The sequence below is a fragment of the Podarcis melisellensis genome (genome assembly GCF_964234715.1).
Source record: "Podarcis melisellensis genome assembly, chromosome: 3".
NCBI classification, from domain to species: domain Eukaryota; kingdom Metazoa; phylum Chordata; class Lepidosauria; order Squamata; family Lacertidae; genus Podarcis; species Podarcis melisellensis.
Window position 1 is genome coordinate 88,082,146 of NC_138530.1, and position 14,986 is coordinate 88,097,131.

The window sequence follows — 14,986 nt, forward strand, 5'->3', positions numbered from 1 at the left end:
GGAAGCAAATGTCCTTCAGAGTGCTGGCCCCAGTTCAACAGGTATTCCTGCTTCTGTTCTAGTCAGGTGGTATCATTGGCTCCCGGGCTTTTATAACTCTCAAACACTGCCCAATCCCCATGCCTATATTCCTCTTTGACCAGCTCTGCAGCAATGGCCACAGAGAATTCACACACACACACAAACACACACTCCTGAGATAGGCTTCCAGGCATATGCTTAGCAGCTAGATATTTTCAGTCTTTGTGGCAGCTGGCTTCCTCATCCAGTCTGACGTGATTGCTGTGGTTTTTGTTCTGCTCCCTTGAAAGGTGGTGTCAGCAAAAGGGCTGCTGGTTGCAGATGTCCTTTATTTTGCTTTCCCTGGCCCTCCAGGTGCTCCTGCTGCCAATGCTACAGTCAGGGATGATGGAACATCTGGAGGGTCAGAGGTTTCCCGTTTCTGCCTTAAGATGATCAGGTATAAATGAAGGCAACATTTCTTGAAGCAGGCACAGTGCCTGCATTTAGTGATTCCAATCACTCTCCTGTATTGTTGTGTCCCAGGCCTGGCATGTTGTAGCAGTTCCACTCAGTTATTTCTGACACTGCTTTCAGAAATCCTGGTTTGCTTCTACTTTTCAGTTACTCCCGTCATTCATTTCAACACAATAGAAGAGAAACAATGAGTTTAAGAGAGGGGGGGATCATTAAGATTCCACTTTCATCAGTCTGTTTAATGCTATATTATTATCTCTTGTTGCCAGTTTGCGCAAAGAAAAACCAACATATTTTTAAAAGTTACAGTATATGATTAAAATAAATGGGACATTAAATATGATGCTGTTAGTATGAATGGACATGTTTGTTCATTGGTGCAAAGATTCCAGGAATGATTAATTCACCCAGATAATGTTTCTAGAGTATATTGCAGATGTTGGTGCTAGCATAGAGCCTAGCAAAGAGAAGCTACTTGATACTTCGTTATGGGCACAACTCACTGGGAAGTTCCTGCATCTTTAGGACCAAACTAGATGTTATGTGTGAGCTCCATGAAAATGGGCCTATAGGCTTTTCCCTCCATGGCTGAATCCAACTTTGGGGGAATGTTTGAATTTTGGTTGCATTGTAGTACAAAGGGTAGAATCCAGCACACATACTCTGACCACGTGGACCAACTTCTCCCGCAAACATACACTGCTACTTTGTGAGAAAGAAGGAAGATAGGAATTCCCATCACTGAATTCTTGAAGAAACTTTGGTGCTAAGATCCATTTATAAAAGAATGGGAGCTGCACAAAAACTCTACTGTGATTAAGAGAACCCTCCACCTAATCCTAAAACTCCAGTTACCCATCACCAGTTTTATATCAATTCAAGATGCATGCTCACTCTAAAGCTGTGATCTTGTAGAACAGCATGGATCTGAGAAGAATTGTCTAAGACTCCCAACCTTGTACCCTCCAGATGTTTTGGTCTGCAAGAACCATCAACCACAATCTGCATGATTTAAAACAATAAAAGAGATGATGGGTGAAGTTTTGGGAGAGAAATAAATATTTTTTTCTCATTGATTCACCTATTGGCTCCCCCCCTCCACTCCTGCTACAGCACCAAATTTCAAAACTTTTAGTGCCTAAATTGCCAAGTATGGTTTGCTTGTTTTAAAAAAATCAGATATAAGCTGCTTAATGTGATGAATACAGAAGGGAATTGTGCCCATCATAAGATAACAACCAATTTCCATTGAGTTCCTATGACAGGTGGAAATAACAGGCCCTCCAACTAGAGAACTATGATTACCATTCTGTCTCATATGATGCCTTTAAAGCTTGTCATTCCTGTGCTTGCATTACAAACCTGTAAGTCGTCTCTTCTTTGAGTGTTAAAAATGAGAAGATTTTAAACATTCAGGCTTACAATCCACCCCACCCCCCTTCTACTCCCCACCTTGTGTTCTTATCACATCATAAAACAATTTCAAGCAGTCTGGAAGAAAATGATGAAAGAGAACAATTAAAAACCTATAGACAAGTGAAATCTGATTACAAGTGGACTTATATATAGGCATCAATTCACTGAAATTGCATATGTGGTATACATGTTTTCCAAGGTAACAATCACTAGTAATTATATTTGTGGCTACCTCTCCTAAGATACATCTTTGCTTACTAATTATGTGTGATTAAATACTTACTTTTGTATGCAGACAGAGTTGTTTTTATAAACTTGAAGTAAATGAGGTGGCTACCGCCTATACTGTCCTGATCATGTTTGCTAGCTATACTTCTCAACATACTATACATACACTATCTTCTAATAGGAATAGCTGTGCTAGTTGGACATTGATGAATGGAGACATTTAGGGAGGCCAAGAAAAGTAGCCATTGTGTTTCATATCACATTATGTTTGCTTGCTTGCTTATTTGTTTACTGTGTTTATATCCCATCTTTCCTCCAATCTGGAACATAGGATGGCATAACATAAAGACCAAAGCCATTATATATTCACAAATAATAATCCAGATAAAATCCAGCAACAGCAGCCCACATAACCACAACCCCCAAATCCTACAGCTTTAATTATCCAAATGCCTGGACTTCAGAATATCAACTGTGAAGATAGACTTGATATTCCTCAGGAGAGAGTTCTGTAATTGGTGCATTTCCACCAAAAAGGCCCTTATTGTGTTACCACCTCCCTATCTTATGCTACAGATGGCACAGCCAACAGGGCCTGCACACCAAAGTATTGTTTCCCTGGTGTTGAATTATCAGATTTAGGGAAATCAGAAGCAGCAGCACAAGGGGCACAACATATTTTATTCATTTATAGCAGGGGTAGCCAACATGGTTTCCTCCAGATGTTAGTAGACTCATCCCTGACCTTTGTGCCTGGTCTCTGAGGTTGTTGGGAGTTGGAGTCCAATAACATCTGGAAGGCCCCACTTTGGTTGTCCCTGTGTTACAGCAGCAAAAAGCCTCAAAGCCCACATTTGAGTAACACTTTTATTAGAACCAATCAAAAAGTAAAAAGAAAAAGTGGGAAACTCTCAGGAACTCTTCATCAGGCATCATGGATATACAGGGGTATACTGTGTGTATAACATCTGTATTTTTGTTGCGGTTACACTGATGACTACAACTCGGTACATGAATCAGGGGAGGATGTTAGGATTCTTGTCCCGTGCTTGCAGTCATGGGATTGTTTTTTATCACATGATGGTATATGTTTTCATTCCACATAGTGTAAGGTTACTAGATTTTTTTCAATGAATCCGGGGACACTTTTCAACTTAAATGGATTTTGTATGGGGGCTGATTTGTAAATCCGGGGACTGTCCCCGGGAAACGGGGACGTCTGGTAACCTTAACATAGTGGGAGGTGACGGAGACAGGATGTTTGTATTACTGTAGGATTATTGTCCTTTGTTCTTTCTCTTTGCTGTCTAAAGAGAAGGAGGAAGGAGCTAAGTCAGAATGCTCCGAATGTATTATCTGTAAATAAAGTAGTTTACCCAAAATGCTGTACTGCTGAGCCTGTCACGCGAACTGCCAATACTCTGCAGAATCCTGAAGTGTGCTGATGCCTCTCAGAGGTATCAGTCACTGTGATCTTCGGGCTGGAGAATGCTTTTGAAGCTCCCGAACGAACGAACGACCAGAAGGGAGAGAACATGCCAGTCAGGCACGTGTCTCTATCAGAGCCCTACTCGCATGTAGGATGCTCCTGACACTGGTGGGTCTTAATAAAGGTGTTATCCAACTACAGGCTTTGGAGATTTTTCCTTATGGCTCAACATGGCTACATTAGCTTTCTAACAGCACACACACACTCACATTCTGAGACCTCAAGACCTCTTATTTGTTTCTTCTAACATTGATATATTTTACAGTATGTCTAGGTGCTCACATTAATCATGACCTCTTGTGTTACTAAAACCCATCAGCTTTGAGTGAAGTAGTTTGTGAATTTAGATTAAAAAATTATATGCTTTCCCTCAAGTAATACTGAGGATGTTTGAGGTGGCTTGCTAAATCACAGGTGTTCCATTTGCCATGAGCTGTCCTAGGGCAAAAACAGTGGCCACCATTAACAGGGTAGTAGTGTCTATTTGAGCCCCATGGAACAGAAGATGTTAGCAGCATTGTATTAAATATAGTTGTGCTTACCTTCCAGTCTCATAATGAAAGCTAATGTTTTAATAACATTAAATTGTTCATTTTGATTATTGAAAGATATTGCTCAATAAAAGCGCAGCAAATAAGACCATATAAAGACTTAAAATTTTATCATTTTGAAAAAAAACATATTATCTATTCTGTGTCTGCAGGGACTTTATTTTTAAATACCTTTCATTATTAAGACATAAAAAATACAATAACACTGAACATACTAAACAAAAATGGTTCATAGAAAACCAAGTTAAGTCCAAAGCAGAGAGGGAGACGCCTTATGCATAAATGAAAAGGAGGGACATAATCTTGTTAAGTACAGTCTGGTGAAAGCGGGGGCATGGTTCGGACCAATCAGTCAAAGAGTCATATGTCATAGGCATTGCCAAATAAAGTAATAATTCACTGGGCTAAATGGCTTCATATGTTGTTTGCTCATGTACGTCACAAAGGTCCACCAAGTGGCAGCAAAGCCATTGGTTTAGCAGTCCCCTTCAAAAGCTTAAGATGATAGGAGGTTTTTCTGAGGTGGCTTTCTTATACCAGCAGTTCCCATTAATAACAGAAACACCCTTCCATCCCTGTGTCAGAACCAGTCTAGCTGCAGCTACAATGAAAATTACGAAAGGTTTTAAAGGCAGGTCAGCATTAAGTCTTGAGAAAATAGGTGGAAGAGTCTAGGACTGGTGAACGGCCAATGATAATTTCACTTTTCTTAAGCATTTGTGTCCAGAATGTAGTCGCATGGAGGCACGCTCACCACACAAGTCTGATCATTTGTATTCTGAACGCATTGAAAGATATTGCACAATAAAAACACAGGAAATGACACTATATATAGACTTAAAATCAATTACATTTTTGAAAACACATTTGAAAACATTTTTGAAAATATTTTATGTTTGCAGGGACTTTTAACTCAGAGTTCATCAAAAACATGACACAATAATAAGTAGTACATTCCATAAGCCCTAAAACATGGCTTAGTTGGACTGAACATTTCCTGGGCTGTACTGTACTGAAATAGATTCCCCTCAAAGCCCTTTCGCTTAAAACCCTATCAGTATTTTCCTTTAGTGGATTTTGAACAAAGAATTCACTTGCAATCGAGCAACTTTAATATAGTAGTTTGATAGAAACCCAACTCCTGTGTAACTTCTCTCTGCAGAGTTTTAATTTTTTCCCCTACAGGTATCATTGCTATATGGTATAGGAAAACATGATATTTGGCACTTTGTTGGATCTAGGCAGATATTCACACATGCTTAAGTTACAGAGCAATTCACCGCTACTCCTTAATGCTGGACTGAAGAGGATTTAGATTGAGTGGATCCGAGACCTGGGAGAAGAAGCAATGGAGGAGGACTGGAAAAAATTTAAGAACTATCTGCAAAAATTTTATAAGCTATATGAACTTTAAAATGACGCATAATTTGAAATGCTAGCCCCAGCAATGAGTGTGTAACATTTATGAAATTGGATAACATTATTGAAAGAATCAAAGTTTAAATGTTAAAAATGATAATACGTTTTGTTTTTAGAGTAAATGAGCAATAAGGGATTTAAACTTAAACTGCAATTGAAAGTACAAAAGAAACACATGAAACAAGGTTATAATTTGCTGATAAATTTATTGTTAAGAATGCATTGTGCGGGAGATGCGGGGAAGTTCGATAGAAAGTTGAAATAAGTTGTGGAAGGGTTATGAATTTTTTATCTTCTTTTTGCCTATTTTTTGTTTTTTTCCTCTTTTTTCTTCTTTTTTCTGTCTATGTCTGAAAAAACACAATAAAAACTATTTAAAAAAAAAAAAAGATTGAGTGGGCAGAGTTGTCTTTCTCTGCTCAGCTCTGCTGGTTGAGGTAGTGTTCCACTGGCTGCTAAATGTACAGAGCTCCACTGAGGTTCGGGGCAGGAGTCTTGTTAGAATAAAGTTATTAAAAACTCAAACAAAAAAGGAGCTGGTCCCTGGCAGCCCCCCCACCCGGCAGCTAACCTAGCCCTCTGAGGCCTGGAGCAAGTGTACCTTGGCTGCCCCCCTTTCTGCATGGGCCTTAGGGTGAGAAGCCTGCTGACAGTGTCTCCCCCTGCCAGAGGAGGCCAGCAGAAGCCCCCAAAACAGGTCATTGAAAGGGTGGGGAAGGGCTGAGTGGCCTTGGGATCCAGTGGTCTCACAGCCAGAGCTGACTGGCACAGGGAGCTTCCCGCGCTGTCCAGCACAAAAAGTTGGTTCAGGGATCAGGCTGGGTTGCCCTGATGCACCACCTTCTGCTATGGCCATCAAGAATGTCGTGGCTGCAGATTCTAAATCCACACACACACCCCGAGCTTGGTGTAAGGTGGTGGTGGATCACGTTGGCTGTCACCACGAATTCTATGCCATCAATTTCAGTGAGGCTGTGGGTAAAACCTCAGTGCCTAGGACTTGCCGATCGTATGGTTGGCGGTTCGAATCCCCGCAGCGGGGTGAGCTCCCGTCTTTCGGTCCCAGCTCCTGCCCACCTAGCAGTTCGAAAGCACCCTTAAAGTTCAAGTAGATAAATAGGTACCGCTTTATAGCGGGAAGGTAAACGGTGTTCCGTGTGCTGTGCTGGTGCAGGCTCGCCAGAGCAGCAATGTCACACTGGCCACGTGACCCGGAAGTGTCTACGGAAGGTGCCGGCTCCCTGCCTCTAGAGTGAGATGAGCGCACAACCCTAGAGTCTGTCAAGACTGGCCCGTACGGGCAGGGGTACCTTTACCTTTACCTAAGGCTAACTTGAGTGTGCTGCTCAGTTTTATCTTAATTGAGTGCTTCACACAAATCCTTACTGGCCTCAGCACAGGAAATTACCTGATTTTGAAGGAGTTTTTGTATTATGCAGTAATATAAATATATCAATGATCATGTATTTTAGCTTTAAGCCTAACTGGAGTTGTAAAAACAGGCGAGTATCTCTATATGTAACAAAGGGTTTAAATATCCATGAGTGCATGCTCATAAAAGCCTAAATAAATTATATTGTCTGAATTCCGCTCCCCTGATCAAGAAGATTAAAAAGGAAACGCAAATGGACCAAACTGAACCTCTCAATGTTATGCAGAATATCTGCCATGCAGATGGTGGTATTGCTTTTTTGGGGTATCTTCAGTGGTGTAGCGTGGGGGTGCAGGGGGGGCCGGCCACACCGGGCGCAACATCTGGTGGTTAGGGTTAGGGGGCACAAATCCACGGGTTAGGGGACGCAAATCCACGGGTTAGGGGGCGCAAATTACTTGCCTTGCCCCGGGTGCTGACAACCCACGCTACGCCACTGGGTATCTTTTTCTAATGCGTTCCATGTATCTCTGCCCAAATACATTTAAATCTTGGCAAAAATTAATAAATAAATACGATTTTCAAGGGGAAATAAATTGATTGGTTAAGAAAAATTACTATAGAAAACAGTATGGAGGTAGGCAGAGGCCTGTCACAGCTGGGCCTCTGTTATCAGGTATTTCAATTGAAGCAGCTATGTTTTATTATTTCAAAAGTGTGTAATAAATGGATGAATCTAGAACAAGAAATTTTACATCAAACACTTATGTGGGTCCTTCCAATTTATCATTTAAATACATTTTTATTACGAAAAAAAATCATAATCTATTTACATTGTGCATGCTGAACACATAGGGAAATTGGCAATGCCACATACCACCTATCTGCTTCCCTTTATTTCCACTGGGATCCCATTCAAAGTTAAGGATATGGTGTTACACAGCATGATACTAAAATGGAAAAAGAAAGACAGGTTTAGATCGCAGAATTTATACAGTATTAAAAACCCTATTACTTTGGAACAACGTAGGGTCATAGCTGGCAACCCAAACCTTAATTAGCTACAGGCTCTCCGATTTAAATCTTTATCGGTGAATCACATTTGAAGACTCAGGCCAATAGTGAACTTAATAAATTTGAACTTTTATTGTTAAACTAGGGTGCTTCTGGAAATTGGGTAGTTTCTATTATATACAGGGAATTTCTTGATTTATTAGTTGCATTCCTGACGGGTCTGAAAACTTTTGGAAACAAGTATATATATTGCTATAGGTAAAGGGACCTCTGACCATTAGGTCCAGTCATGACCGACTCTGGGGTTGCAGCGCTCATCTCACTTTACTGGCCAAGGGAGCCGGCGTTTGTCCGCAGACAGCTTCCGGGTCATGTGGCCAGCATGACTAAGCCGCTTCTGGCGAACCAGAGCAGCACACAGAAATGCCGTTTACCTTCCCGCTGGAGCGGTACCTATTTATCTACTTGCACTTTGACGTGCTTTCGAACTGCTAGGTTGGCAGGAGCTGGGACCGAACAACAGGAGCTCACCCCGTTGCGGGGATTCAAACCGCCGACCTTCTGATCGGCAAGTCCCAGGTTCTGTGGTTTAACTCACAGCGCCACCCGCGATATATTGCTATAGTATATTATAGTATAGTATGGTACGTATAGTATAGTATAGTATAGTATAGTATAGTATAGTATAGTATAGTAGATTGCTATAGTGGAGAGCAAATAGAACAATATGTGATCTTCTAAGCCATATAAATCTGTGTCTGAATATATATAGAAGAATGTTGACTAGAACTTCCACTTAGGTGGCATTGAACTCTGACAGTGTTGCCCCATATAGGTTCCAAGATGGCATAGAAATGTTGTTGGCACGGTTGTGGGGCAGGAGGAACATTTCTTTCACCTGCGATGGGAGTGCCCACTCATTAAACCAAAAAACAACCAAACTTTTGATGTCGTGTGTATCAGGAGCTTTCTCTTATTCTAAATACTTCTATACAAATGACTCTGCAGCTGTCACTCTTGAATATATGGGACAATCATACTCAACAACTGCAATCCAAAGAATTTATAACATGGCTGTTGGCAGCAGCTAAGATATCTATATGCATGGAAAACGCTGCAGGATCTACAGATATCTTTATGATATACTAATGTAAGGACCCCGTTGATTGCAGAAAGTATAATGCATAATGTAAAAGTCTTCAAAGATTGGGAAGATCCAGAACACTTTCATACTGTGTGGCTTTCCCACATGGCAAATATAGGCATCAAGGGAATAATAATAATAATAATAATAATAATAATAATAATAATAATAATAATATATTCATGTATTTATTTATTTATTTATTTCCCACCCATCTGACTGGGTTGCCCCAGCCACTCTGGGTAGCTTCCAGCCCATATAAAAACACAATAAAGCATCCCTTTGTTTTTATTTTTCTTGTGTTTTTATATTTTATGCATAATTGAAATAAACATCCCTTTTAAAACCCTTGTGAAATTAGTAAGCACAATTAAAAATATCAGCTTGTCTAAGCAGATATCAGCTTGTAAAGGAAAGGAAAATCAGAGATTTAAATAAAATGAACGTATTATATGGAAACAGTTATCTGGAATGCCTTTCCCCATGTAGAAAATAGAGTCAAACATGAGCAAAGACCATAGTGTACTTTCCTTCAAAATAATTGGCTGTTATGAAAGCACACGTAAATGAGCAAGTGACAAAAATGGGAACAGGAATAGCATAAAACATTATCTGGATGTGCCGAAAGAAAGGGGATGAGTTAATCACACCTCTTTTTGGCCAGGATCCAAAAAGCTACTTTAGACATCCCCAATAGGCTTGAACATGATGTATTTGGCTTTTTTTGCGCTTTGAACAGCAGACTTTTATGATGCCATATCACCAGGGATGCACAAATATTCTCTCTCTCTCTCTCTCTCTCTGTGTGTGTGTGTGTGAGAGAGAGAGAGAGAGAGAGAGAGAGAGCGCATATTTCCTTTGAGCACTTAAAAAAACTTGAGATCTTGTACTGGGGCGGCGTATTCTCAAGAACCAGGTGTGCTTCTTGAAATCAGTAGGGACATGGCCATCTTCGCTGATTTTAAAATGCAGATTTAAGCAGGTTCCATGCCACAAAATAGCTGGAGGGAGTCAATGACCCACGGCTGAAGATCCTTTTACCCCCATGGGTCTTCAGCAGTACATTGCTGTTAGCCCTTATGCCATCTCTTTATTTTTGCAGTAGAACTCAGATACTACCCATTGTTCTGAACAACCAAATAGGACTACAGTGGTACCTCGGGTTACATATGCTTCAGGTTACAGACTCCGCTAACCCAGAAATCGTACCTTGGGTTAATAACTTTGCTTCAGGATGAGAACAGAAATTGTGCTCTGGCGGTGTGGCAGCAGCAGGAGGCCCCATTAGCAAAAGTGGTGCTTCAGGTTAAGAACAGTTTCAGGTTAAGAACGGACCTCCGGAACAAATTAACTACTTAACCTGAGGTACCACTGTACAGTCTCTGTTGATTTGTTTTAGACAATGAATGCTCACTGCATCCCTGCATATCACACCCTTGTTGAAATCCCTTTCAGCTGTAAAGGCATGAAAATTTGCTGTTGTAAAGGCATGTGTGGCTGAGATAACCCTATGCCAGAGCCTCAACCTTGGGCATGTTGAACTGAGTTGATTTTTGGATATCAACTTTTGTGCTTCCAGTTCAAAACAGGCTTTACTTCTTTTATGAGGCTGGTGAAAAATAAATGGATAAATGGATTCAATAAATGAATTAAAGGATTCCTCCCGGTGTTTATGGGAGCAGGTGTTTTTTCACTCCTCGAGATGTGTTGTCTCTAGTTGGGGATTAGAAAATACAGGGCTTTGTACATGTGTTTCTGTACCCATGTTGTTTGTGTTATATTGAAGCAAGGTTCGTGTTTAGTCATGGTCTCCCTTGACTACAGAAATAATTTGTTATAATAGATGTTCCTAGTCGCTTGCGTGGGTGAATGAAGGTCAAGTGCAAACTACCCATTTTGCCTATTAGCTCTGGGAGCCTGCAGTCCCTGTTGTGTAGTTGTTCACTCCTGGGCCTGGCTGCAGGGCTGGATGATACTGGATTTGTAGTAGAGATTAAGCCATCTGCTTCACTTTAAATGTTTCCTGCTGAAATGATTCATGAAGTGGTATAATATTTGAGTGCAATTAGTGGTGGCATTTTCAAAACTGAATAACCAAGAGGGCAATTTAACCTTCTCTGAGGAATTGCATACTCCAGGGCGAGTTCCTTTTTTAAAAAATATTACATTGTTCTAAGGGAACACTTGGCAAATAATTGCAGCAGCCCTGGAACAGATGCTTTGAAAGAGAGCCTCATGTTATTACTTGTGTGACACAGTGGTGATAACTAAAGCATCTAACGCCTGCTTCAAATCTGATGTTAGAACAGACTTTTGTATTTCTTCATACTACTACTCGTGTAATATTTACAAGCAAACTAAGGATCTGCCACAAGATTTGTTTTCACTACCAGGATTTAGCATGCAAAGTATTAATTAATAAAGAAGTATGGCCACTGCAGATGCAGGTTAAATTTCCTTTGGTATGTTAGATATGAAGAGAAAGTGGTTCAGAGCAAAGAGAACTACTTGCATGTATGTTGTGCTTGTTTTTAGTCCCGCAGCCTGTTTGTATTTTGTAAAGAAGTAAAGTTCTGGAATAAGTGAATTGCAAGTTGATGCAAAGCTGCCTAATTTTGCAAAAAGGTTTTATTTCCTTACATTGGACAGAATCTGAGACAGAATTGTTTAACTGATCCATTTGTGTCACAACATAGATGCCAAAGAGTTGGTTAGATACTGCAGATTGTTGTGGATGAAGTGTTATCTGTAATGAGAATGGGGTCATTGTAGGAACTCTAAAGAAAGGCTTTGCGGCCAATTATAGTATGGACACAGTTTTCATGGAAGGTAATTGAACCAAATGCCTTGAAGTATGGATGGGGAGAAGTCAAACCTTAAAGGGGCTAGTCAATTGCCCGGTTTCCTTCATCAAGTCTTCTTTGAAGAACAGCACAATGAAACTTTCAACAAATATTTGAAAAAATAGGAAGTTTAGATAAAAATGGAATGATAATACTAGAAACAAAAATGTGAAATAAACAACTGACATATTATGATGCTGGCATATTATGGGTCTTTTGAGAAGCATAGTTCATTTTCCTTGAAGGCCTTGCCCATCTGCATTTCTGTAGAGCAATGATTTATAGTCTAAAATGTTTTATTTGTTTTCATGGAGCTCCATTAACTCTGGATTTTGATACTGTTGTGCTTTGCTTTATTATTGTTATTTTCAGTGTTTTACATATAGATAAATGCTGAAGAGCCCATTTTGAAATATTTGCAGCAATTATGTTAAATCCCAGTTCCCCCTGTGCTGTGTTTATCTGTACTCCTGAGAACCATGATAAATACTTTTAATATGCCTTAATGGGTTACTGTTACAAGAAATTCTTGTGCTTGCCACTACTGAGACAGCATTACATTAAATTACAGTGCAGACAATTAAATAGAATAGTGGGAAAGGGGTATCAGGCTTGGAAGAACAGCTAGTTGCAGCCTTCTGTGATTCAATTCCTTGATCAACATAATAAGGGAAGATGGTGAGTGGAATTTAGATAACTAAGTTAGATATGATTGTATTTGTAATATCTCCATCAGGGATTAATGCTCCCTTATTCAGAGACATTGATTAGCCTCTAGATTATTTTTCTGATTGATTACTGTTGTACTGCAACATCCCTTCTTCATATATCTAACCAAGATCAATATCACTTTATAGTTAGAACTTCATCTTGGCACAGTTATGGTACAATCAGCAGTAATTTGTGGTTCCTCGATAACAGTTTCAAAGAAAATGTGCACAGTCTGTTACTTCAGCTTGTAGCCATTTATAACAAGGAGGGGGGAAATTAACTTCCCTTGCATCTTGTCTGGGGAAAAAATGAAGCATTAGTTGTACATATGCTTGGGCATGAGCATCTTTCTCAGGAAATTTGTCTGTGAGTTATCATTTCGCTTCAGAGAACATGGGAGAGATTAAGGTATGCAAAATTCATCCAATCTCTTTCTTGTATAACTAATACACAGTGATTCATTTTTGTAAAAGGATAGTACTAGGACTCAGTTCTAATAGAGATTCAATAAACATAGACACTGCTTCTAAAAAAATGAACTTAAAACTGCTTTAGGATTCAAACACATCTTAGACCTAGAACTCCCAACTACAGTACATTCAGCCATTTTAATACAGTGGTACCTCAGGTTAATAACTTAATTCGTTATGGAGGTCCATTCTTAACCTGAAACTGTTCTTAACCTGAGGTACCACTTTAGCTAATGGGGCCTTCTGCTGCTGCCGCTTGATTTCTGTTCTCATCCTGAAGCAAAGTTCTTAACCTGAGGTACTATTTCTGGGTTAGCAGAATCTGTAACCTGAAGCATCTGTAACCTGAAGCGTCTGTAAACCGGGGTACCACTGTAGTAGCAAAATAACAAGCAAAGCTCCACCCACAATCTGACTCCCAGGGAGAGAACCCACCTTCTTTTTGTGGCTGCTGTTAGAGGAAGACTTTGCCATGACAGTTCCCTCTCAAACCATTTCTCACCTTAGCTATTTCTCATGAGTTCAAGGAAAATTGCGCTCAGATGTGTCCCTAGCTGTCAGGTGCAACAGAAACCTGACAAATCTATCTCATTCACGTGGCTCTAATCCACATGTGACGGTTTACACAGTACTGTAGGGTAGGGGTTCAGGCAATCCAAGCCACACATTCAAAGCATGTGTAATGGCACTGTGGGGCTGTGCAACCTCTCTTTACCCCCAATACTGATTTGTGGGGTGGCCACAGCCCACACTGGCAGGTTTAAGGGGTCATACACATGTATTGGTGTAAGCACACAGATATCTGCCACATGAAGGGAGATCTGGGCATTGATGGGCATGGCCCCAACCCCCTTTCAACATGTCAGGGATATTCATTTGTAGACCCCTGCAGAACATTTGGTTCTGATTCCTACCAAGTATTTCAAGGGGAAAGTAATAAAAAGTAGTAAGGAAGCAAGATGTCTGCCTTCAGTCTTGGCTAAAACTAGCTAGCAATGATGTAGAGTGCAGCTGAAGCTTAGAAACAAAGTAGAGGTGAGGTCCTGTACTAAAATGTCTCTATGCAGAATTCATCCCAACTTTTGCAGTTCGGGATAAGTGAAGAACATGGTTTTTGTATTTGAATTCCACAATGATTTGAAGAATTTCTAGTGCTCCTTTCAGTCTCTTTGTGTGCATGTAGCAAAATGCCCAAGGCTCAATTGAGAATCAGCTTGTTATTTTTGAATTTTCTCAGCAATGTTTCTGAAAAAAGTTCATCTGTTTTCTGAGACTTTTATTCAACTTTGTAATTTTGATGCATGTGCACAGGTGCATATTATCACATTTACCCCTCAGAATTATAGTTTTGTCTGGGGTCCCATGCATGGCTTGTGCAACTCCACCAGCTTATGATATGTGTGCAGCATAGTATATTGTTCATGGGAGGGGGGGGGGGGACCTCAAATAGTTTCACAGAAATTAATGAAAGATTCCTCAGAAGTAAGGACTTGGCATTAAAAAATAGAACACTTTGCAAGTGCCTGCAAAGTAGCTTGCAGGGGGGTGGGGTGGGGAGTGTCTTTTGAACACTGCCTGCCCATGCATAGAATCTCATTTAACATCCCAAGCTGCAGAAGTCTGAGGAAACAGCACTTGATTCATAAGGCGGTTGAATAATGTGAGCCGGACAGATCCATATACGGAGCATCAGTTACATCACTACTGTCTGTCTGTTTATTTACTTCCTGTATTTCTTACATTCCCTTCATCCAATGGTCCCAAGGAAGGTTACAGCATATCAAAACAAAATATAATCAGAACAGCTATTAAATGGCAACAACTCCCACCCATAGCCCCAAAACAAGAACTG

General features: G+C 40.3%; 1 protein-coding gene across 2 annotated transcripts in view; it reads left to right on the forward strand.

Annotated features, from left to right (window-relative positions):
* Positions 1-14,986, forward strand: part of KHDRBS2 (KH RNA binding domain containing, signal transduction associated 2) — a 341,718-nt gene that overhangs the window by 144,190 nt on the left and 182,542 nt on the right. The window lies entirely within an intron of this gene.